The 25,703-nt window shown below is 34.9% G+C and overlaps 1 protein-coding gene across 1 annotated transcript in view; it reads right to left on the bottom strand.

Annotated features, from left to right (window-relative positions):
• The window catches only part of STPG2 (sperm tail PG-rich repeat containing 2), a 119,004-nt gene that overhangs the window by 35,438 nt on the left and 57,863 nt on the right, over positions 1-25,703 (bottom strand). The gene's annotated exons all lie outside the window — the stretch shown is intronic.

The following is a 25,703-nucleotide window of genomic DNA, read 5'->3' as shown; positions in this document are numbered from 1 at the left end:
TTTAGTATCTATGTGCCCATCCCTCATACTTCCTATAAACTAGCAGTTTGATATAAAGACTTGTTCCCATTCTAATTTTCTTTGGGGAAAAGAGCTGTGGGGAAGGGGTAAGGTTACTTTATAGATGATGCTGCATACTTCCACCAGGAGGCACATATAATAGTTGATTCTCTCTCATTCTGCAGTGTCAGCAGCCATAGATGATCACTGACTAGATCTAGTAATTCATTAGGGATTCCAAAATGATATTATAATTATAAAATTCTTTCTCATTTATTGGCCAAAATAGCACTTCTTTCATCAACTATTTAGTTGCTCTAAGGTACAGTTCAGATAAGAAAAGCAAGACAAATACCTGAGTTTTTTCTTCTTCTTCCTCTTCCTTCCTCTTCCTTCCCTCTTCCTCCTCCTCTTCTCCCTCTTCCCCCTCCTCTTCCCTTCTTCCCCCTCCTCCTCCTCCTCCTCCTCCTTCTTCTTCTCCTTCTTCTTCTTCTCCTTCTTTTTCCTCTTATTTACCATATTCAAAGTACTAAGCTGAACTCTTGCATCTTACAACACTAATCAGTAAGTTTTTTAATTCTAATTTTAAACTCATGGATTTTAATATATTCAAATGATCTCAACCCATTGGGGTTGTAGTGCTCATTAATACTGGAATTATCCCATTAGGTCAGTGAGAAGCTATTTAATGAAACTGAATTCTTTTGACTTGGTTCTAGCAGTTTTTCATAGCTTTCTTGCTCTCTGGTATGCTAAAAATACTTCAAGTGCATCATATGCAATTCTTGCTCCTAACATAGAATCAGCCATTCCTCAAAGGAGCTCTGGTCCTTTTATAGCATGAATGTATTTAGTGTAGAAACTCCAATCTGGAGTCTAGAAAAACCCTCCATGTTTCATGCATCATGCCTTTCCTCTTCTATATGTGTCCCCAAGTCCAGTGACTCTGTCATTTAATTTCCTCACCAACAGACCTCAAATCTCCTCCTAGACTAGGGTTGAGGAAGTTGCCTCTCTACAAGAGGTATCGCCTCTCATCTAGATTATCACATTCCTGATTTTTTCAATCCCACCTGCCACTTCCCAAAGTAATTGATATTCCTGGACTTTCCAAGGAACTATGATGTGAACTGGCTTTCTTTTTGGCATCACCCTATTAAGGTATTTACATAACAGCTTTACCCATTCTACCATTTAGCCTTTAGCCATCAACTTTTACAGTTGCTATTTGTTCATCAGTTTTTCATCTTTAAAACTGAAAATCTTTTATCAATTATCATCTCCTCTCCCTCTTTCTTTTCATGTTGTATTGCACCTTTTTATTCTTTTACTTACTAATTTAGTGAGGCTTTGGGAGTGTTATGGACTGAACTGTGTTCCCTCAAAATTCATATGTTAAAGTCCTAACTCTCAGTACCTCAGAATGTAACCATATTTGGAGATAATGCCTTTAAAGAGGCAAGTAAGTTAAAATGAAGTCTTTAGGATAGGCCCTAATCCACTATGACTAGTATCATCATAAGAAGACGAAATTTGGACACAGATTGTCTAGGGCTAGAGTAATCTGTGAAATGCTGTGTAAAAAGGAGGACCAATTACTCATATTTACTTTAACTAGATTATTGTGTAGTGTTCAGACCACTGAGTCATATCAAAGGCATTACCTAACACTAGAAAGAGACTGATTTTGCCTTCACAATTCTAATTGTTATAAGAAAGACAATCTATCTTCCTGTTATATTCACAAGTTAGTGAACACAATAAATTAGAATTTTTTCATATTCTTCTAAGAAGTGTATGGGAGATGTGTCAATGGCAATAAGAAAATAAAGTGTAAAAGTAGGTTCAGGAGGACAGATTTATAGAATTCCCTGAACAGACCAGGTTGTAGATTAAGTCATCAAGAAATGAAAGTACCAGATGAAAAACTTTCTCTGACTCTTTGTAATGGAATGTCAATATGAATTTCATGTGGATGAAAGGTCAAGAAGATGAAGGGGAAATTCTAATTCCCTACACTGAAGATACTTGTGACTACTTAAGACCATTGAAACAAACAAGGCACTTAATATTCAAAATAAAGGAGAATCTTTGTCTATAGCTTCAATGATAGTGTTTCTTAAAGTTTGGCCCCTACACGCTCCTTCATGGGTAATCTTTGTGCATGAAGATCATCAATTTTAGGTAACTTTTAAAATGTTTCTTAGTTTTCATGATAACAAAAAAGCATAATATTTTAAAATCGTCAAAAAAATGTTTTATTTCAATAAGGAAGAGAATATTGCTTGCAGTCTTCCACCAAGGTAGCTTTATGAAATTCAATGGTGACTAGCTTAATTTATAATTTATATATTTGATTGATGAGAAATTTCAAATTCATAGTCATAGAACATTGTAAATGACACCAAGTTTAGTAACTGACAGATAAGTCTGGATATTCATATGAAACACAAATGGCCCAGAAATTGTAAGGAGATGGCCCACTGAAGACTACTTTCAGTGCTCTAATAAATGACAAGTTCTAACATTTTATAGCCAAAAGTTGGAAGGTTCAATGTTTCAACTTGGAAGACAGCAGCAAGTGTATTTCTAATCCACTTCAGCCCTGGAAATTATTTCTTCATGCTGTGTTGCAACATTTGGATGTGGTTATATATTTGCTAAATAATACATCATCAGTTTCCTTCTCACATAGACTAAAAAAGACACTGAGCTGATAAAAAAGTCCAAATGTTTGTCTCAAGATATTTGTATTATAGTTTAATTGTCTTTTAAAATCCTGAGAAAATATCCTCAACATTAAAAAGTATAATATGTTGGCTTAGAAATAATGAGTTCAGACCACTGAAGATACTAAGATATGCCATTTAAAAAAAAGTACAAAAAATCATAATGGTCTTTACTGGCATTAAACTTATATTTTGTTTCAATAGTTTACATGAAAAATCTGTTCCTTTGTCAACATCTTACTTCAGTGTGATCAAACAGTTGTATCTATTACTCATTTCTTCATTACCCATATTTAAAATACACATATACACTGACTACAATTTAAATATATTCATACTTTTTATTACAAATCCAATTTAAAATTAGAAAGCATACTGTTGATTATCAGTTGTTTTCTCTAAACAAAGCAGAGTATGGATTGTCACTCAGGTAGAATCTCTTATTTACATAACACTCTTCTATACTGTGAATATGTTTGGTGTTATGTATTGCTGAACCCAATGCAAGTTTTCCAGTCTACATGTTTCATACAATTAAATCAAAGATATATGATTTCTCCTTTTGCTTGTGTTTTCAAAGAAAAATATAACTTAATGTTGCCAAATTCTTCACCACATATATATGTAGCACACATAGACAAGGGTCAATTCATATTCTGGAAATCAGTAGTTTAACACAAGTATAAACCAAAATATCTTACATGTTTGGACAGATATTAGAACATGTTTGTAGGTGCTCTTATACACATATGCTACTGATACTACTATATGACATTTGATTTTATCATTTAATGAAGGAATTTTACTTTTACTGTCCTTTCAGCATAATTACTGTCACTGACTTCGGCTCATTCTATAAAAATATCAGGTAGACATGCATTTGTCCACAAACATCGACAAATTCAATGTTGCCTTTAAAAATAGAGTTTTATTTGTCTCATAAAGCAATAAGTCTAGAAATAGGTTATGGAAGCATTCATTGATTCAGTGGCTCAATATCAGTACCCAAGTTTTTGTGGTTCTCTTGAACATTTTCTCATTTTGATACATAATAGTCATAAAATGACTACTGCAAATTCAATTACTACATCTATATTCCAGAAAGTATAAGAACAAAAAGAAAAGGCCAAAGAGTAAAAGGCTTTCTTTTATCATTAGGAGGTTATTTTACAGCTGATTCTTTAATTGAGTATTCAGTGGGACATTAGCTGAATTTGAGGATTAATTAATATAGCGAGCAAGAAACTGATACAATGACTACTGGAACTGTACGCCAGCAAGATTATGTTTCCATGCCTTTCCCACCTTCTAAAAGCTGTTCCCATTCCTTGGCTGATGGCACTGCCTCACTCTCAACCTCTGCCCCCCATCATTACATCGCCTTCTCTCCCTCTGCTTCTGTTGTCACATCGCCTTCTCTGACTTTGACATTCTTCTGTCCCTCTTATAAGCACTCTTGCGATTACAGTGGGCACATCTGAATAATCCAGGATAATATCTCTATATCAAAATCCTTAACTTGATCTCATTTACAAAGCCCCTTTTACCATATTAAGTAACATATTCCCAGGTTTCAGGGATGATAACTTAGACATCTTCGGGGGTATGTTACTGTTTCCACCACAGTCGGCCCCTCTGGGCCCCAAATATTAACATCCTTCCCACATTCAAAATGCATTCACTCCGTCCCAACATTTCCAAAAGTCTCAGCCCATTACAGCAGCAACTCAAAGCATGAAATCTCATCAGAACCTCATCACCTCAAGAGTCCCAAATTGCATCATCTAAATCACATAAATCAGGTATGGATGAGACTCTGAATAATGTTGTCCCTGGGGTGATATTCCTCTCCATCTGTGGACCTATGAAACTAGAAAACAAGTTATCTCCCAAAATGCAATGGTGGAACACTGAACATAGGCATTTTCATTCAAAAAGAGAGAAAATAGAAGAAAAAAAACCAAAAGTCAGCCATCCCAAGCAATTTCAAAATCCTAGCAGGCAGACTTCATAAGGTCTCAAGCCCTTGACTCACAGCTTTACCCTTGGAGGCGAAGACTCTGCCCTCCAAGTCAAACTTCCTTTTTCATGAAGGGTAGCATATGTTCCCACATCAGCAGTTTTATCAGCTTGTTTCCTACCTATAGACTCCTGCTGTTCAGAGCCTTCCTTCTTTTCTCTTTTTCTGTCCCTTATAGTCCATGCTGGCATTGTTGCAGTTGATATAAAATTCTCATGAAACTTGCAGGTCTCCAGTTTCTGAGACAGGAATGCACTCCACCCAAGAGGCTCCTCAACAGGCCTTTCCTAGATTATCTCATCTCTATTTTTGGCTTTGACTAAGATAACTGCAGGGATCCATCAGCCTCAAACCTACTCCCTTATTTTATTAAGGCTGAATTAAACAAGTTTGTGCTTCTAAATGTAAATTCTAGAGCACTATAATCTTTGCATATATTCATTTACTTTCTAATCATAATGACCTTAAAATTTATTATCCTCCATTTTACAGATGAGAAACCTAAGCATTAAATAGGTTGAACAACTTGCCCCAGGTCACACAGCTAGTAAGGAGGGGGAAATAATATTAAATATTTCAGAGATACTGATAAATTTTCTTATTTTTTACAATATATATTTTTGAACCTATTTTCTTGTGGAGAATAGACATTACATAATTTTATTTCATGTATGTCCACTCATTTCCTTTTTACTTGGGTTTAAGGTGCTCTTCTTTTTTCTCTTTCCTGAAGATGGAAACTGATTTCACTGATTTTTACACAATTTTTCATTTCTAATGTAATCATTAATTCTCTTGTTACCCACTAAGTACTGTGTTAGTTTCATTCTACAAACATTGATAGGTTATTTACACTTTCATTCAGCTCAAATATTTTTGAATTTCCCTCGTGATTTTTTTTTCACACAAGATTTACAAGTGGAGTTCTGAAGGCACCTGCTTCATTGGCACTGCATTATAATCCTCCACAAGTAATAGCTCAATTAATTGTGATTTCACTGCATTCCATGAATTACTAGTATACCATTTCCCATTGCAAGGAAATCAACACTGTGCTCAAGCCTAAGGGCATGGCCAAACTAATCCCAGAATTTCATCTTTGAGGGTAGATCTTTTGGGGCCGCCTCCTGGTTTCAATTCCGGATTGATAAGGGTCCAGTCTAGAGACAGAAGCCATGTTAATTTGAAACGGAAAGATTTAGTATAAAGGATTATTAATGAGTAAAAAAGAATTCTAAGGAATACAGTAGTCGCTAATGGAAAAAAGTATTTACTACCTCTAATACTGAAGGAGAAATAACATGGAAGAAACTAAGAATTTGGAAGAATGCAACCCCCACAAACTAAGGCTGAGATTCAGATCTAATTGGAAAGGGTGTAGCTGCAGGAAGCTGCAGAAGAGGGGATGGAAAAATATGCTGGGGTTCCAGAGGGCTAGAGCTGGTTCATAAGAAGCTGCCCACTGAGGTACTGGTGGGCCAACACTGGTCCTTCAGAAACCACTTCTGGGGAATGCGTGGGCTAAAGTTAATTTGCAGGAAGTCATCTACTGGGAGCAGACTAAGCTAAGGCTGATTCTCACTCGGCTGGTGCCCGAGAAGCCAGTGAAGAGTGAGCACCTCTAGTCCTGCACACCACTGTCAATCATGCCACAGAAGGAAGAAAACATCCACCAGAACCAGGAAGGGAAGCCCCTCTTTCTGACATTTCTACCTGTGTCCCTCTCTTACCATTGTTGACAAAAATCTAACCTTATGCCCTCTGGCAAAGTAGAAGTGTTTACTTGTCAAACTCTAACATCACAAAGTGGGGCTGAGAAAGGTACACTGGGGCTGTAAGGCAATAAATGAATAACTGGCACATGGAGCCAAGACAGGAACCATGATAAATATTCCTTGTTGGGAATATCAACTACTAAAGATATAAAGACAAATTATAAAACATTATTAGTAAGACATTTTTATTCAACTCTCTCCTTCCAAGAGATGAAACACCTTTAGTCAGAACCTATGGCACACAAGCCAAAATGGAAGAATATACAGTCTTAAAAACACACAAATGGCCAACAGATATATGAAAAGATGTTTGGCTTCACTAGCTATGAGGGAAATGCAAAGCAAGACCACAATGAGATACCACTTCATACCTGTCAGAATGACTACTATCAATAAGACAAGAAATACCAAGAATTGGAGAAGATGAGGAGAAAAGGCAGCTCTCGCATACTGTTGGTGCAAATGTGAACTAGTAGAGTGACTATGGAAAACAGTATGGAAGTTCCTCAAAAAATTAAGACTAGAGCTATGGTATGACTCAGCAATACCTCTTCCAGGTATCTACCCAAAAGTTTTGAAAACATTTATTCATAAAAATATATGTACCCCCATGTTCATTGCAACTTTATTCACTGTAGCCAATACATGGAAACAATCTAAATGTCCTTCTATGGATGACTGGATAAAAAGATGTGGTACATTTACATAATGGATATTTCTCAGCCATAAGAAAGTATGAAATACTGCCATTTGCAACAACATGGATGGGTCCGAAAGTATCATGTTAAGTGAAATAAGTCCAAAATAAGAGCCATATGATTTCACTGATATATGTAACACAAAACAAAAAGCAACAAATGAACAAACAAAACAAATTCTTCAATGAAGGTTACCAGAGGAGCAGGGAGGCAATGGGAGGAGACTAGCTTTTGGGTGGTAAGCAGCCTTATTGACTCATAAGGTATGGCTAAAGGTATGCTTTTAAAAAACGAATGATTCTAATGAATATTCTGTGTTAAGGACTGCACTGTGGAAGGTACAGAGCAAGGGAGCGGAAGGAATAACTCTCAAGGTTGGAAAGGATAAAGTAATATACTAATATTGGAGTTGGGCCTAGTTTCTCTTGGCTTTCTATTTAACCCACAAGATAACAGAAGATAAAATAGATACCTAAAGTTATAGAATAAAATGGATCTGAGACGGAGTATCAGGCCCATCATTTATTAACTGTAAAACCTTGGCCAAACTTGTTTCCTCACCTTTAAAATAAAGGTAACACTAAAAAGAACCAGGGCTCCATTAAGGAATTGCTGATTACATGTCTTATGAGGATGAACTTGGAACATTTTGATACCAGAAAGCAAGAAAGGGATCAAAACCCACTAGATTTGAATGAAAGGGAGCTAAGTCAAATTAGGCTCCCAATTGCCAAAAATAAAAGATGTTGGACAGCAATAAAAATATTGATTGAAACCCATAAATTCCAACTCCATGAATTCACGGGATATTTTTAAAAGATCATTGGTCATTCCCTGGCCAGTGTGGTTCAGTTTGTTGGAGCATCCATGCCGTAGACTAAAAGATCACAGGTTTGATTCCCATCAGGGCACATGCCCAGGTTACAGGTTCAATCCCCAGTCAACCAATTTACCTCTCTCTCTCTTTCACTCTCTACCCCTCTCACGTCCCTCCCCCTCCTTCATCTTTCGTCTCTCTAAAAGCTACAGAAAAAAAAAAAAGATCATTGGTCATCACTGGAGGATTCTAAGCAACAGTGCATTATTTTGAAAAGTGGTAAAAAAAAAGGAATGAATCAAGCACTTTACTTTTCTATATGAACAGCTGTGTGTACTTCAATTCATAAATGAGGTGGGAGTTATTAAGAATATCACCATTCTGCAAACCCTAATAAATAACTATATCTAGATTATATCACCAAAAAAGAGAGAATGAATATTATGTACTTTCTGATGGAAATACACAATACCACCTATGAGGTATTCCTGCTGAAAGGATTGAACATTAATCTGACTAAGTCTCTAGGTCTAAATACTATTTATAGAAAGTACAAGAGACAAAGAAACATGTTAAAGGACCTCATTGGGGAATACTCAGCAAAGCCAAATTATGGGTAATTTAAGAGAAAAAATAACCTGATTTTTTCAATAAATATAATATCTAAAGAGATAAAGAGAAATCTATATTTTTTTAAAGATTTTATTTACTTATTTATTCTTAGAGAGAGGGCTTCGAAGGGAGGCAGAAAGAGAAGGAGAGAAACTTTGATGTGTGAGAGTAACATTGATTGGTTGCCTCTTGTAACGCCCTTACCGGGGACCAAACCTGCAACCCAGGCCTGACCAGGAATCAAACCAGTGACCTTTCATTTTGTGAGACGATGCTCAACCAAGTGAGCCATGCCGGTCAGGGCAAAGCCTATGTATTTTTTAAAAGGTTAGAGCTTTATCAACCAATTACAATGTATAAATCTTATTTGACTTCTTATTGAAACAATTTTTTTACTATGAGATAAAAAATAAAAAAATGAGACAATTGGAAAACTTTGAACACCAAGTGGCTAGTTGAAGATATTAAATTATTTTCACTTTGTAGGTATAATAAAAGGATTGTGGTTACATTTTAGGTATCCATATTGAAATGTTTACACATTGAAATAAATAATATCTGGGTTTTGCATCAAAATAATTCAAAAGGAAAAACAAAGAGATAAACATAATTGACCATGAGCTGAAAATTATTGCAGCTTGGTGATGAGTATATGGTAACAATACTCTCTACATTTTGTATATGTTTTTAATTGTTCAGTTGTTTAAAAAAATAAAAATAGAGTTATGGCCCTCTCCCTGGGCTGCTTGCCGGTAGGGAGGCACCCTCATGAGAGCTTGCTGCAGCCTCTAGCACCCTCAGAGGAGTCGAAGGACAGTGAGTCCAGAGGCTAGATGCCTGTGGAAGTTCCCCTGCACAGTTTTCATCTTGGGTCAGCTCTGTTAAAAAGCTTCCTTGGTCGGGTGACTCAGTTGGTTGCAGCATCATCCTGTACACCAAAAATGTTGCAGGTTCAATTCCTGATCAGGGCACATACTTAGGTTGAGAGCTTAATCCCCAGCTGAGGTGTGTACGGGAGGCAATTGATTGGTGTTTCTCACATCAGTGTCTCAATCTCTCTCTCTCTACCTCCTCCACCCTCTCCCTTCTTGTCGCCCTAAAAATCAATAAAACATATCCTCAGGAGAGGAATAAAAAAAAGAATGACATTAATGAAACAGAAAAACCCATACCAACATTTTTTAAAAGAAGGTGGTAGATACTTTAAGCTTGAAGGACTAGTATTGTACTATGTAACAACTGCAAAGGCAAGCATTCCCAATGAAGTAGATCTGACAGAAGTGGTTCAATCTAATACCAACAGTCTTGTGGTCATCACTCCATGTAGAAAGTTCCTCTTATGTACTGATGACAAAAAAAATGGAATATTGGACTGAAAGATTAAAAACATTCAGAACAAGGAACATTTTGAGCTTATTCGTTACCACATGTACCATTTCTTGGGGATGTGTAATAGGTATTCCTGTTCACATGCTAGGCCAATGTATTGTAATTTGTGTCAAGAGGTTTAATTCAGTGTCACATCACATAGGTCAGGGAGGAGTTGGTAAATTTTTCTGTAAAAGGACAGATATTAATTATTTTATGCTTTCTAGACCATATATTGTCTCTGTTGCATATTCTTATGTTTTTATTTTACAACCCTGTAAAAAAAATGTAAAATTTATTGTTAGCTCAAGAGCCTGTACAAAATGAAGCACAAGTCCATGGACCACAGTTTGCTAACCCCTAAGGATAGTCTTGTGAAGTGTGCAAGTTTAAAGCTTACAAATGTTATGCTATGGAAGCAACCAGTACCTGCAAATGGACCACACAGGCATGGATTTAAAAGGACTGCGTGGTGTATGAAGATGGAGTCACCAAGCCTTACCAGGGGCTGAAGAAAAACAATTCTGTGAGTCCAAGTGCACAATGAGGTGCACTGCCTCATCATGTAATCCTTACGGACCAAGGGCCTTCTTGGCCTGTGTGAAGACCTCCTTTTTGCAGAGCCCATTGCAGGTCTTCATTAATTCAAAGAATAAGGCAGTGAAGGTGTGAAGTTGCTTAGCAGACTCAAATAACTGATGAATCCTGTTCAGGTCTTCACCTAATTAATGGACCACACCAAACGTACGTAACTAGACATGTAGAAGTTTCTTAATTTGCCAAAGTTAAAACTTATTCTATCAAAAACTGGAGAATCTAACTGATCTATGTTGATGTTACTTTATCATTCTTTGAGGGGAAAAAATTTCTGGCACAGAAAAAAAAAACCGCTAGATAAAAGTTTTGGAGGTTATACAGATTTTCAGGGAAAGGAAGAAAAGAGAGAACAGGAGTGTTGATAGCATCATAGAGGTCCAGAAGCTCAGGCTTGCCATGTACAAATAGGGAACATTTACATTTAACTAGCAAAATGGTGTGTAAAATGTGTTCTTTTCCAAAAATCCCCTAGATGGGAGAAAAGGCTCTAATAGAGATGAAGATCCTCTATCCCCCCAGCTTTTCTGTTTGGATAAGAAGGTAATTTATTAGTTGATGCATATTTTTTAAAGAGCTTTCTTATTGCTCCTATTTTTTTAATCTCTTAGTAGTAAAGGAATTTAAATACCCTTGAACCTGTCAAGTCAAAGATAGGATTCACTGGTTACAGTCTTTTGTACTGAAATAAGAATAGGTTGGTTATTTAATTTTAAAAATATTATGTAATTCATGAATTCAAACACCTTCCTCCACCAAGTGATTGCTAACCACTGTTCACACTTTGGTAAATATCTTTTAAAACCTCTGTCTAAGCATATACATATGAATAATACAATTTTAAATTAAATGGGTTTTACTGTTTTGTTAATGGCTTTTAAAATTCTACAATATGTTCTTGACATCTAGTACTTTAATAAATAGAGATCTACATAAATAGTGAAAATAAAATAAGAAAAGCCAACAATATATACTTAATATAGTTATTAGAAGAATTAATAGGGCCAAATATTTAGTAACTAAAAAGTACTAAGTAAGATCATGTATTTAAAATACCTGAGACATGGCTATCACTTAGCAGACATTGAACCAAAAGACCAATTTTAAAGAATCTTTACATGATATTGATACATTCATTAATGGGTATCACCTATTTATTAAGAGATAGCTAGTAAACTGAGTGACTGAATTTAGTCTTTTTCTTCTGTAATCCACTGATGGAGAGTAACATAATCTTATTCTCAGAAAAAGAGTGCTTTGAGATATATTTTACCTCTCGAGGTTTTCAGAATAATCAAGGAGTGATGAAACATCAGAGGACAGTAGTTCTCAAAGTCTTGTTGATCAATAAGTTTCATTGATAATGTGTTAGGCTACACAAAAGAATGTAGCCCACTTACATCAAACATTCTCATTTTCTCATAGCAAAATGATAATAAATTGGGAAAAAATAATTAAAGTAGTATAAAAATCAAGGTACATCAATAGAATTAAAAAGATTCATTCTTTGTTGACCCAAAAAATGTCATCAGAACAGCTGCCAAAAATGTCATTGATTTCAAAGAGAAACAAATGATGAGAACATACAATTTGAGATCAGTTCTTAATCTTTCATGCGAACTCATCTGCTGATAGTCATACCTTGCAAATCCTTTGCTTAGACTACAAATACACAGTATTCCATATCCTTTATTATTCTGGTTTCTATACACACTTCTAGCAGGGACTTGACTCTACAAATGCCATTAACTATAGCTATATAAAACCTTTAAGAATAAGTTCCTAAGATACAATAGCAAATAATACAAAATCTGAACTAGAATAAAATTAATACAGGTCATTTGACTTTAGGCTTCTCTTAGGTACTTGTGTTATAATGTATTGCTTCCTCCTCCCATTTCCTTCTATATATCAGTTTAGATAACCAAAGAAATTATCATCATCCCTTATGCAAACTTTATAAATTGTCTTGAGACATAATCATGAAAGTGTTGAGTGGTTTATTCTGGCAGCATTTTCTGATAAAGCCACTATTCATTCTCCTAAAAGCTAAGTTTATATAAATCTGATGTACATATCTTATTTTAAAAAGTAAGCAAGGATAGTTATATATTTGATTTTTCCAATTCTTCTGAAAATTCATTCACTGAATGAAATGCTTTCAATATTTGAAATACTGAAGACTTTTTAATGAGTCCTACATTTGGTAACAATTCTATTTCAAGCATTAATAATGGTTGTGCACATTCATGCTTGTGATTTACAACTTCTTTAAATTATTTAGATAGTTAATTTCAGATAAAATGTATTATGCACTTGTTTAGTTTATCCTGAAGCCTCTAACTTGTAGCTAAATTCTTTCTTGATCTCTTTGAGATATATTCCTTCTAAATAAACTAAATTTTATAGTATAGGGGGAAAATATCACAGGTCCAGAACATAAATTTTTAAGATAAAAATAACTTATACTCCTGTTTTTGCTTTCCACTATCATTATATTTTCCAAAATTTCATGTAAAAAAGCTGATATTTAGCAGGAAATCATATCAAAAAAGCGTAACTCCAATCAACACAGTACAAAAGCACAGGTGTTACTCACATGTTTAATTTTGCATTTCAAACTTTTATACAGTTTACTCCAAAGAACCAAAATACAAATCAATACCCCTAAACAATTATGAATATGAAGAAATGTAATTTTTGCATTACTACAGTTTAGATAATTGTGAGCAAAATTAATCAGCACAAGGGTTTATTTCTTAAAGATTATTAAACATGATATATCTAGGTACATAGAGCTCAAAATCTTTTGATATGTCATCTATTTTATCTGTTAAAAGTTTTAACTATTTCACTAAAAATTTTCATTAATCTTAATAAATTTTACATTTACTACAAAATGATATTCTTATAACTGAGATCCATTTTGGAACCTATCCAGAAGCTGTTATTGAAATTTTTATCAAATCATTAACTCTGAAAATAATTACAATAATGACTCTTTGGTGCATACCATTCAATGATTCTAATTGCAATTTTCCTTTTGTGGAGTTATCTTTACAATGTTCCAGTGAGTTACAAATTGTCATAAAAGAAGGAAATAATTAATTAATAATTATCGTAACTGGTACAGAGTAAGTGCTTAATAAATATTTTCTATAATAATTATGAACAAAACATCTTATAGTAAAAATTTTTTGGACCCTAAAGGCTAGGACAAGGCTAGCTGGAGTACTGTTCCTGGAAGCTATGTTGAGGTAGAAGAAGCTGGGACTGGCCTGGATCACAAAGAGTCTGGAAGAGACTGAGTCATGGAAAGCTGAAACAGCCAATGGGAGACTCCTGGGGCCAAGACTATAATCTAAAAAACAGTACCAAATAAAGGGCATGAGTAGGATTACAGCAAATCCTTGAACAACATTGTTTCATTCAAAGCGGTTACATTATAATGTTGAAAAGATGCCTAAGAACCTAACTCATATCCATTAGCCTAAGGAAAAATTGGTTTCATTGTATGTCATTTCCCTTAAAGTTAAAGAACCTTTCAAAAATGCAAAGGGAAAACATAGTATTGCTTGTTTAATATGTTTTTAAGAATTTCGAGATGACAGTAGAACATTAAATCAAGTGCGGGGTCCTTCTGAGTGTGAGGTTCTAGGTAACTGCACTGGTTGCATACCCATGAAGCTTGTCTTCAGCACAAAAATGTACGGTAAGTTTACACATAGGAAACTGAATAAGGAGATCAGAAATTAGAAATACCAAGATCAGTTCAGAGCTCATTACACAAAACAGGCCAGGGTAAGAAATTCAGGACTAAGTCCATGAAGGACAAGTGAATGCTGAGAACAGGTAAGAGCTAAAGGCCTGCTTTTGTATGATTATGTACCAACATGTCAAAAGCTCTAGCTTTACTTTATAGAATATCCAGTATAATCCAGGCACGTTTTCTCTGGGGTATAAATTTACATTAGTGTCCCTACTAACCATAGTCCTCCCACCAGGTTATCTAGGAAAATTAGTTTCCATGGCATAAGGGATCCAGGGCATCTTGTGGTATGTTTCAACTTCCTGTCCTTGATCACTATTTGATTGTTTTAATAATATTTACTGAGTATCTACTATATGCCAGGCCTTTCTTAAGTGGTGAGGTTAGTAAAAATATGTACTCTTATGGAGCTTAAATTTTAAACAAATATATAATGCATAATTTTATATGTAATGTTGAAAAATGAAAAATACTACATAGGGGTGGGTGATTAGATTAGCTAGGCAAAGAAAGCCTCTCTGAAAAGGTAATATTAGAGCAGAAATTTGAGTGAAATAAGGGAAAAACTTTTTAACAGCAGTCATTCCTGGCAAAAGCAATAATAAATGCAAAATAGTTGAAAACAGAAATCAGCTGGGCATGTTAAAAAAAAATTAAAAACAACCATAGAATACCAAAGCATAATTAAAGAGAAAAGTGTCAGAAGATAAAATTGAAAAGGTAGGCTAGGCCTATATTACTAAGGACCGTATTAATTATTATTAAATATATGGACTTTATCCTTAAATTGGGGGAAATCAGTGCAGGGTCTAGAGGAGAGGCAGTGCCTGATATGATTTTATTTTAGAAAGACATTTCTGAGTGATATATATAGAATAGATTATAGAGAGATTATATGAAAAATCAGTTAAAACTCCTAAGTTTTTTGGAAAAAGAAATTGTTACTATTTAATGACTGGTTTGCTGAACTGAATGAGAAAGTCAGAAGTTCTGTTTTGGACATGGGTGATTTGAGATGCCTATTAGATGTCCTAGTAGAAATGTGTTGATAAGCGATTAAATAAAAATGTTTACAGTAGGAGTGAAATTTGTACAGTAGTACAAAAGAATATATTAGTGAGAAAGATTTAACAGTAACCAGCACATAAATGGTATCTAACACCATAAACTGAATGAGGTCTCTGCTAAGAAATGCAGAGGTCTAAAGGAAAAGCACAGTCAAAACAAGCTGAGCACAGAGAGGAATGGTGGATGTAAATGGATAAAGGAGCTGAGAGAAATAATGATGTGATACACAATTATTACTATGACTCAGAATGGGCCAGGAAATCCTCTTTAAATTTAAAATATATTGTAATTCTATTTAACACCAAAAAAAAAGTACTTACTTTATCACAGATAGTGCAGTAAGTTCTGGGATGTAAGGATAGATAAATGAACAACACCATAGGGTTGTTGGTGAATGCAAATATGGCAGAAGCCAGGCTTTGTTGCCCTGCCAACAGAAGGATAGCAGATCAATTGTGTTGCAGGACACATTACTTAGCTTAAAAATGACCCCTGATTGTATATTGTATCCGGAATGGCAGAACTGTAAATACCTAGTGGGGGAAGGGGAGATACCATTGCTTTGGACTTCCCAGAATATGAAGAGTCTTGTAACTGCTCCATTTCTTCTGAAGACCCTGGAAGCCAGGCCTATGCAGTTGTTATGAGGGGCTTTTAAACCAGGAAGAATCCTGTGCTCACGCAATGTGAATCCTCTGGCATCTGAGCCGCACTGTTATGACACTGCTACAATTCCCTCAGAAGGCAAATGTAAGACACTGCCCTGCTGCTAAGCTTTCTGTTCTGTATCCTGTGGGGTATCGGATCCAAAGCTTGACAGTATGGCAGTCATTGTAGACTCCCAGACCTTTGACTCAAATGTCCAAAGCACTATGACAGGAAAAGGACTGGGAGGAAGAAGAGATTTTTTTTTTCAAATGAGGAGGAGAAGGTCGATGAAATATTGATGCATGGGTGGGGTATCTTATTAACCCTTTGTCTGAAAGCAAAAATCATAAGACATGTAATGAAGAGTAAGTCTTCTGCCTGTGGGAGTAAATAAAGATCAGAATGAATCCAGGTTTGTGTTAAGTATAAAAATTGCTCACTCCCTTGGTGGTCCATGAAATGGACCTACTCAGAAACCCAGCCATCAGGTGGGCAGGAAAAAAGGGTGGCTACTGACCAAATTAAACTCTGATGCTTAGCTGGGAAACTAAGGCAGGCACACAAGCCTACAGAACCCATATTTGTGATTATTCTGATAAAGGGGCAGGGTCAATCAGACACTCAAGAAATGCTTGTGTGTGTGTCAGCCAGCTAAGCCAGGCAGAACCACAGGGTGGCCTTACTTGATCATTATCTTCTGCTCCCTTGTTATGGTCACCAATAAAATAAAATGCATAGAGTAACTTGTACAAAGACTGAGAGTTTTGAAAGCCCCAAGCCAAGAGGATAAAGTAAAATTTTGACTATAATTTCAGACTGCCTAGATCCCCAGATTTACTGATATTATATATTATATTATATAGTATATAATATATAATTATATATTGTACACATACAATACATATAGTATATGTGAGATATATTATATATTATAATAACATAATATAATGATATATAGTATATATACACAATACAATGTGTATATACAATATATCATATATTGTACACAAAAACAATATAATGTATATATTATGCATTATTAATAATGTATATAATATATAATAATGTATTTACATATAATGTATATATTATATATATCTCCAAAAATAAGACGTGTTTTATAAAAAAAATATAAAAAGCAAATGTACTATGTTTGGTTTATTAAACTGTCGTGTATTTTTTCTTGTTACAAATTACCAGTGATCTACAAAATAAAAAAATATGGTAGGCTCTATAACTAATTGGCCAAACGACAATCGTAATCAATTATAGTAGAGAACGAACATTAAAAGCCCATTGAATAATGCAAATACTGATGGTCATAAAATATGCTGATTGTCTTTTCTATGTAAATATTGTTAACCAACAAACAGGGAGCAGAGCATGAGCAAAGGATTGATAAAACCCTTTACTCTTTGCTAACTCTGTTTCCCTGATAACCTGAAAAGATAATGTATCCACTGGGTGGTAGACAACATTACTTAAATGTGTCAGAGAACTATAAATACTTGACAGGGAACCATATCTTTATCACTTGTAGCTGGCATGTCCCCTGTGGGGATTCTGGAAGCTATGCCTATGGAATAGTTACAAGATATATTGGTTCCTGTGCAGCATGAGACTTTTAATCCAGGGAGAATATCATTGACATGTATGTATGAGATGTGTATCAAATATCCTTGCACTTGAGCTATAATTTCTGTGTGACTGCTAAAAAGACATCTATAGAAGAATTCCTGATTCTTTGGGCAGGCAAGCTGTGGCTCCTGTCCTATATCCTCCTAAACTGACCATGGAAAGTATGGCCTATGATAGTTCGGTGAGTATGAATGTTTAATAGAACCTAAGAATAGGGTATTAGAAGCCCAAGGTATTACCTTCACTGGCTATCAAACTTCAAGAGCTACATAAATGACAGTTGGACTTATATTGAAATGGTCTAAAAGAAAATGCTCCAGAACAAGGATACAACATAAAGCCCTTGATATGGTACAATATGTTTGAAGAGGCTGTGGAAGGAAATAATAGAGCAGTAATGGCTTAGACAAGAGTTGCCTAATGTAGAGAAGTAAATAAGTAATCTTCATTAGATCATAGTCTAAAGAATAAGAATTAAATCATAATTCTGATGGGGAAGAAGTCCAAAAATATAGTAATGTTATCACTTCTAAGTCTGCTTCATTCTTAATACATCCCACATATTCCTGAATGTTTCAATGTATGGCACAGATATAGAGTCACCAAAGGTCTCAGCTTGTCACAGTGTTTGAAGGGTATCTGATGGTCCATTATGGTAGTGCCATGGCACAGGTGAAGAAACACTGGCTCTGACTTTGCCTGCTGATGATGTCAGATCTCTGTTTCTTCTTGAATCACTTTTGCAATATTGTATGTTTCTAGGAATTTATCCATTTCTTCCAAATTGTTCAATGTTTTGGCTTACAGTTGTTTATAATATTTTCTTATAATCCTTTGTGTTTCTATGGTATGTCAGTTGTTACTTATCCTTTCATTTCTCATTTTATTTATTTGGGTCCTCTCTCATTTTTTCTTGATGAGTCCAATTAAAGGTTTATCCATCTTGTTTATCTTTTGAAAGAACCAGTTCTTGGTTTCATTGAACTTTTGCAATTTTTTTTAGACCTTCATTTATTTCTGCTCATATCTTCATTATTTCTTTCCTTCTACTCATTTTGGGTTTTGCTTGTTCTTTTCCTGATTCCTTTAAGTGTAAATTTAGATTGTTTATTTTAGATTTTTCTTGGTTTTTGATACAGGCCTTGCTATGAATTTCCCTCTTACAATTGCTTTCACTGTGTCCCATAGATTTGGGGTTCTTGTATTTTCATTTTCATTTGTCTCAAGGCATCCTTTTTTTAATCCTCACCCAAAGATATATCTTTTTATTGAATTTTGAGAGAGAAAGGAATGGAGAGAGAGAGAGAGAGAGAGAGAGAGAGAGAAGAGAAACATCAACTGGTTTCCTTCCAATGGGGAATGGAACCCGCAACCCAGGTATGTGCGCTGACCAGGTATTGAACCCACAGCCTTTTCGGTACTCAGGATGATGTTCCAACCTATTGAGCCACCAGGCCAAGGCATCTCAAGGTATCTTTAATTTCTTCCTTCATCTCATTGTAAATCCATTTATTTGGTAACAGGTTATTTAGCTTCCATGTGTTTGTGTGCTTTTCTGTTTTTTTCTTGTAATCGATTTCTAGTTTCATACCATTGTGATCAAAGAAGATGCTTGAAATGATTTCAGTCTTCTTAAATTTATTGAGCCCTGTTTTGTGTCCTAACATGTGGCCTACCTCAGAAAATGTCCCACGTACACTTGAAAAGTATATATTCTGTGACTGCAGGATGAAATACTCTGAAAATTCAATTAAATCCATATGTTCTAGTGTGTTATTCAAAGCCACTGTTTTATCCAGTGATATCAATGAGGTGTTAAAATCCCCTACTAAGGCTGTATTACTGTCAATCTCTCCCTTTATGTCCATCAAGATTTTCTCTATACTTAGGTGCTCCTATGTTGGGTGCATAAATGTTTACAATAATGATATCTCTTGTTGGATCATTCCCTTTATCATTATGTAGTGTCCTTCTTTGTCTCTTATTATACCTTTGTTTTAAAGTCTATTTTGTCTGATACAAGTATTGCTACCCCAACTTTTTTTTCCATTTGCATTTGCATAATATAAATTTTTCCAACATTTACTTTAAGTCTCTGTGTGTCTTTCATTCTGTGATGGGTTTCTTCCATTTTAAATGATAGCCTGGACCTCCTTAAGTGTCCTCCAAGAAAGTTGGCACCATAGGCCCAGTCTGGCCACAGCCTGCAGACTCTTCCCCATGGCTTGACAGGGTGGGGCCGCAGGGAATCAGGTTGCTGGGGCTAGTATATTTCCTTAGGCTGTTTCCATATGGAGGGGAGTCTTGTGCCACAAAAGAAGGTGTCTGTGGGCAACATGGATGAGGGACTCAGTACAGGGTCCTTGGTGGCTGTCCATTTAGTCTTCTTCCCAAAGTCACACAACCTTCTGAGCATCGCTCTCTCTGCTGGAGCCCAGGGTGAATAGCTAAGAATCACATTTTGTGCATTGACCCTTTAAGAGGTACCTGGATTTCTAGAAGATTCATGTCTCTCCTAAGCAGAGAGAATAACTGCTAATTTTCACAGCCATATGTTTTGTGGGCTCCTCTTCCTGGCTCTGGTGGCCCAGGCTAGGGAGTACAGAATGGGGTTGAGTGAGAACCTTTGATCCTAAGAGGAGACTTTTGAGCTGAGCTATCCCTCCAGATTCTCAGCTATGGCACTTGGGTACAAGGATAGCCTTTTTCTCATTTCTGCTCTTCCTACCAAGTTTTGATGTGGTTTCTTCTGTAAATTCTTGATTATAATAAGACTTCTGTTCAGCCAGTCTTAAGTTGGTTATTCAGGTTGACTCTTCTATAATTTAGTTGCAAATCTGGTTTGATCCTGGGAAGAGGTGAGTGTAACTTTCACCTTCTCCACCACAATGTTGGATCTCAACATCATTACCTTCTAAAAATTGGATGTTCTGTGCTGAAATAACAATTACGAGGTCTGTCCCCAAAAAGTCCATCCATTGTCAATATAACGAGAATGGCTTGCATGACATCAGTGTAACCAAGCAGCCAAAGAGAGTGGCCTGGAATGTGCATGCCTGAACAATGATGACTTCGCTGGACTAGTCAGTGAGGGATGGATAGATGTTATTGAGTGAGCAGGTGTACTGTGCAGCTATCACGTTCAAAATGACTGAGCAAGAAGAGCAACAAATCCACATCAAGTTTTACATGAAGCTTGAACATTCCTCAGCAGAAACTATCCAGAGGATTCAGAAGACTGCAGCTATGGGCAACTGGTTATTGGCAGCTTCATCATGATAACACACCCACTCATGCATCATGTCTTGTGCAGAGTTTTTTGGTGAAACAGTAAATCACCCAGGTGACTCAGCCCCCCTACAGCCCATATTTGGCACCCTGTGACTTCTAGCTTTTCCCAAAACTAAAATCACCTTTGAAAGGGAAGAGATTTCAAACCATTGATGAGATTCAAGAAAATACAAATGGGCAGTTGCTGGTGATTGGGAGAGCTGTGTGAGGCCCCACGGTGCCCACTCTGAGAGAGACTCAGGTATCATTGTCTTATGTACAATGTTTCTTGTATCTTGTACCTTCTTTAATAAGTGTCTCTATTTTTCACACTACATGGCTTGATATTTTCTGGACAGACCTCATTCATCAACCTACTAACAATTTTGTTTTTTATGTAGCAACTAAATACTATAAAATGCACATATACTTTACAAACTATATTTAAGATGTAAAATGTGTAACACAGCTTCCTGATAATTAAACAATTCACATAGTTATTAACAAACAGTTGCTTTAATACTATTGATAGTCTCTCTTAGTCCAGTGACATTGAAGATGAACATCCCTTTGCTGATAACTCAGTGTGCTTTACAAGACATCTAGAGATAAATTTTATATTCTGCCAAAATTGTATTTTAGAATGTGCCTAAAGACTTTTCCTGCACATCATTTTATGAGAATTTTGTACTGCATTTAAAGGATGTACATACTATGACATTACTACATTCATAAAGAAGAAGCAGTCTCTACTGGGAAAATGTTAGCCAGGGAGATGTTCTATGAGACAGACACCTACTTGAAAAATTGATTCAATGGTATATTAAGAGAATTGCCTGCCATCCCTAAAAAATCCAAGAGTAGCGGCTTCAGTCAGAGAAAGTACTATATGATTTCACTCATGTGGAATATAATGAACAAATGAACTAACAAGTAAAATAAATATATACTCATAGACAGCAGGCTGACAGTTGTTGATGGGGTCTATGTGAGGGGAGGTGGAAGGACTGAGCAAAAGAGAAAAAAGCTCATGGACACAGATCCCTGTGTGGTGACAACCAAGGGGAAGGGGGGGGTAGAGGTGGAGGAGGGTATGGGGGATAAATGGTGATAGAAGGAAACTTAGGATGGTGAACACACAATACAGTGTACAGATGATATGAATCTGAAATCTGTATAATTTTGTTACCCTGTGTCACTCCAATAAATTCAATAAAGAGGAAAAAATGTTTAAAGAGTGGCTTAATATAAGGAAATCTCTCAACATATCTATCGTGTCAGTAGGTTTAGTGCAATCTACCACATGATGGCCTCATTTTTCTATACCACTCATTGAACAACAATAAAAGCATTAAATGCACTTTCCAAATTGAAAAACACTACAAAACCAGGAATGATAGATATTTTTAACTTATAAAGACTATCCATGTTAAACTAGAAGTAAATGCTATTGTCAAAAAAGAAGACTAAATGTATTCTTATAAAAACAGAAGAGGATGTCAGATGTTGCCATTATAATTCAAGATTGTACTGTAATTTTTGTTCAGGGCAGCAAAACAGCAAACCAAAAATAATGCTGGAAAAGACAAAAGTCAAATTGTCATTTGATGACAAAGATTACATATGTACAAAAGTTCAGGGAATTATTTGAAAATCTCTTAGAATTAAAAAAAAGATTTTTGTAAGAAACCCAGTTACTAGATGAAGATTTTAAATATAATCTTTTTTCTATACCACTTATAGGCATTTAGAAGGGTATATTTTTCACTTAAAGAAACAATTTCATTTGTAACAAGAAGGTACAATTCTTATAAACATTGTTATTACAAGCTTTTATAAACAATTCTCTAATAACATTATGGAAGAGCTATCACACCCATTCTCTGAAATAATACTCTTCTCAAACTAAAAGTTCTAATAATGATTTAAAAGAAAGACTTTTTCCCACAACTTTCCTGCCCTATATTATCTGTATGAACATTCTGAATACCTTAGAAACCAATCCTAATGTATATAAGAATTTAACACATGTTAAGTAAGCATCACAAACCAATAGATTATTCAAAGCTGACTTTTGTTTGAATATCCAGGAGCAGATACTCTTTTCACACTCTCCTTGCACAAGGGACTGTGAGGATATGAAGTGAAACAGCCACCTTGTCACTATTAGGAAAATCCTATCTGTGAACAAAACAAATATAGACAAGGTTCTCAAAAGCAAAGGAGAGAGACCAGGTCCTGGTGACATCATTCAAGCCTGACACAGTGCCTGAGCGAGACCTACCCTAAAATGTACCAATAAATTCCTTTCCTCCGATATTTAAGACTGATAGAATTTGGTTCACTGTCACCTAATCCACCTGTCAAGAAGAGTATATACGTATAAGGAGCACACAAAATAAACAGATATATACTTGAAAAATTCTGTCCAAAAGTCTAGACAAGTCAGAGACTCCCTCACCTCCAATCTTTCATTTCAGTGACACAGAGATACTTTGCCTGAATAACCTCCCCAATATCTGGGCTATTTCTGCTATTTAATCAATAAGGCAATAGAGTTTAAATATAGATGCACTCGAAGACCACTATTAGTTATGACATTGACTTAGACTATTACATTCTATGTTTAAGCTGGATGTTTTATAGCTGCAACTTTATCAGGGTAAGTGAATTTGCAAATATATATATGCAATTCAGTAAAGTACTACATTATAATGTGTTTTGTGAATAAAGAGAAGTTGATATATCATTCATTTTATGTAATGTCCTCTGTTGGAATATACCATGCCTTAAACATAACTCAACAATTTGAGGCCTCAGAGTTTTCAGCTGCTTAGAAGTAAAACAATATGTATCAAAAATAGATCTATAAAATCTAAGGAAAGTTTGTTTTATAGATCAAAATTATATTTTTATAATATAATCAAATATATCACCTATGTAAATATTTAAATGATTTTAGTGCCTAAAATTTTTTTTAGATTACACATTTGGTGGAATATGTAATCCAACTTGGCTCTCACAAAAGACAAACTGGATATATGAATCTGGATATATAGTGTATCTTAACACAGAAGTTATTTATCAAAATTTAAAGAGAACGCCATACTTTAATATTTATTCCATTTGGAAAAGAGCTTATGTCCCATTCCTTTACCCATATCTAACAAGAAAATATATCTTCATCTTTAGCAACACTGATAAAAGACAGCAGAAATGGCAGCAAATATATCCTCTTTCTACTAGACCAACTATTAATGTTACCATTCATGAGGTAGGAAAATGTAATATCCATAAATCACCTTCACTTTTAAGTGAATAACATGTACTCAAATTGCCTACTTCATTCTCTCTACCTATAACTTTACAAGTGACTGCTTTATTTATTCACAAGCTTATTGTTTCTGACAATCAATATCAGTTATGGTCTTTTTTATTAAATGTAAAATATGTATGCAGAAACATGAAAAAATTACATTCTTTTTTAAAGAGTTTATCATTTATGGATGTCAGAAGGCTCCATATTCACACATGGCCTCATCAATTTCAGCAAAACATTGAGAATGTTTCCTTCTCACCTCTTTCCTTTTTAGGAATCTAAACAATCAGACTAGTTTGCTGAGTCAAACATTCTCCTCATATAAAAATACTTATATAATAGGACATTAAAATTGCTTATTTATTTATGATATAGAGAGAGGTAAGCCTTTTTCAGAAGACAGTCTGGAACTGTATCTCAGACAGGTGCTTGATAAAAGTCTGAATTCCACAATGTGAACACTAAAGAAATTGCTTTGACCTGAAGTAAACTCACAGAAAATTATTTATATCTATATCTATAGATATAAATATATATATTTATATATATATATATCCTATAATGTTCAGTTTTAAAGAAAATTTCAAACCAATGAGCTAAATGTAATAATTTAGCTATTAAAAAATAAATAACTAAATGATTTAACATTTTGAATAGCACTGCTTATTATTCTACATCTGGAAGCCAGAGAGTCTGTATCTCTGATATTAAAGTAAGTTAATTCTCAATCATCTTTCAGTCAATGATATCAAAAAGATTCCATGGCGCCATGGAGTTTGGGGAACATGAATGGAAAAAATGTCAACTTATAAAAAAATTTCAACATCTTATTTTATATCTTAAAGCGTGCACATCCAGATTATCTATTATTTGTATTATATTATCTAGGTATAAATTTAAAAGATATGAGGGAAAAGGCTAATACATGTTTTAAGAGTTTTCAACAATGAGCACTGAAACAAGAGTTTCTAATAACCCTGTATATTTCAACATTGTTATGGGGGTCAAAGCCAAAATTACTATATTTATTATGCATAATATTAAGACAAATGTTATGCCTTATTGGGTATTATAGAAAAGAATCCTTCTGCTCCTAAGCCTATATTTTTTCTATCAACATCAAAAACCTGTCTTCCATTTATTATTGAAATTACAAGAAAAAAAAGGAGTTTTTTAAATTTTCACTTCTCTGGTAAAAGTTTTTCTGACTATGTGCTCTAAATGACCAATCTAGTTTATCTAAACATAATCATAAGTCCACAATAAGGTGTTGATTTTACAAAGTAGTTCATAATCTTTTGTGTATTTCCTTATCTGTATGTGTGTCAAGGAACATCCCTGCTGGGCTGCTTTGACTGTCCTCCACCTCTTTCCACCA

Source organism: Pteronotus mesoamericanus, unplaced genomic scaffold (genome assembly GCF_021234165.1).
Source record: "Pteronotus mesoamericanus isolate MK-2021 breed Mesoamerican mustached bat unplaced genomic scaffold, CSHL_Meso_final scaffold_232, whole genome shotgun sequence".
Taxonomy (NCBI): Eukaryota; Metazoa; Chordata; class Mammalia; order Chiroptera; family Mormoopidae; genus Pteronotus; species Pteronotus mesoamericanus.
This window is presented reverse-complemented; position numbering and strand designations above follow the sequence as displayed.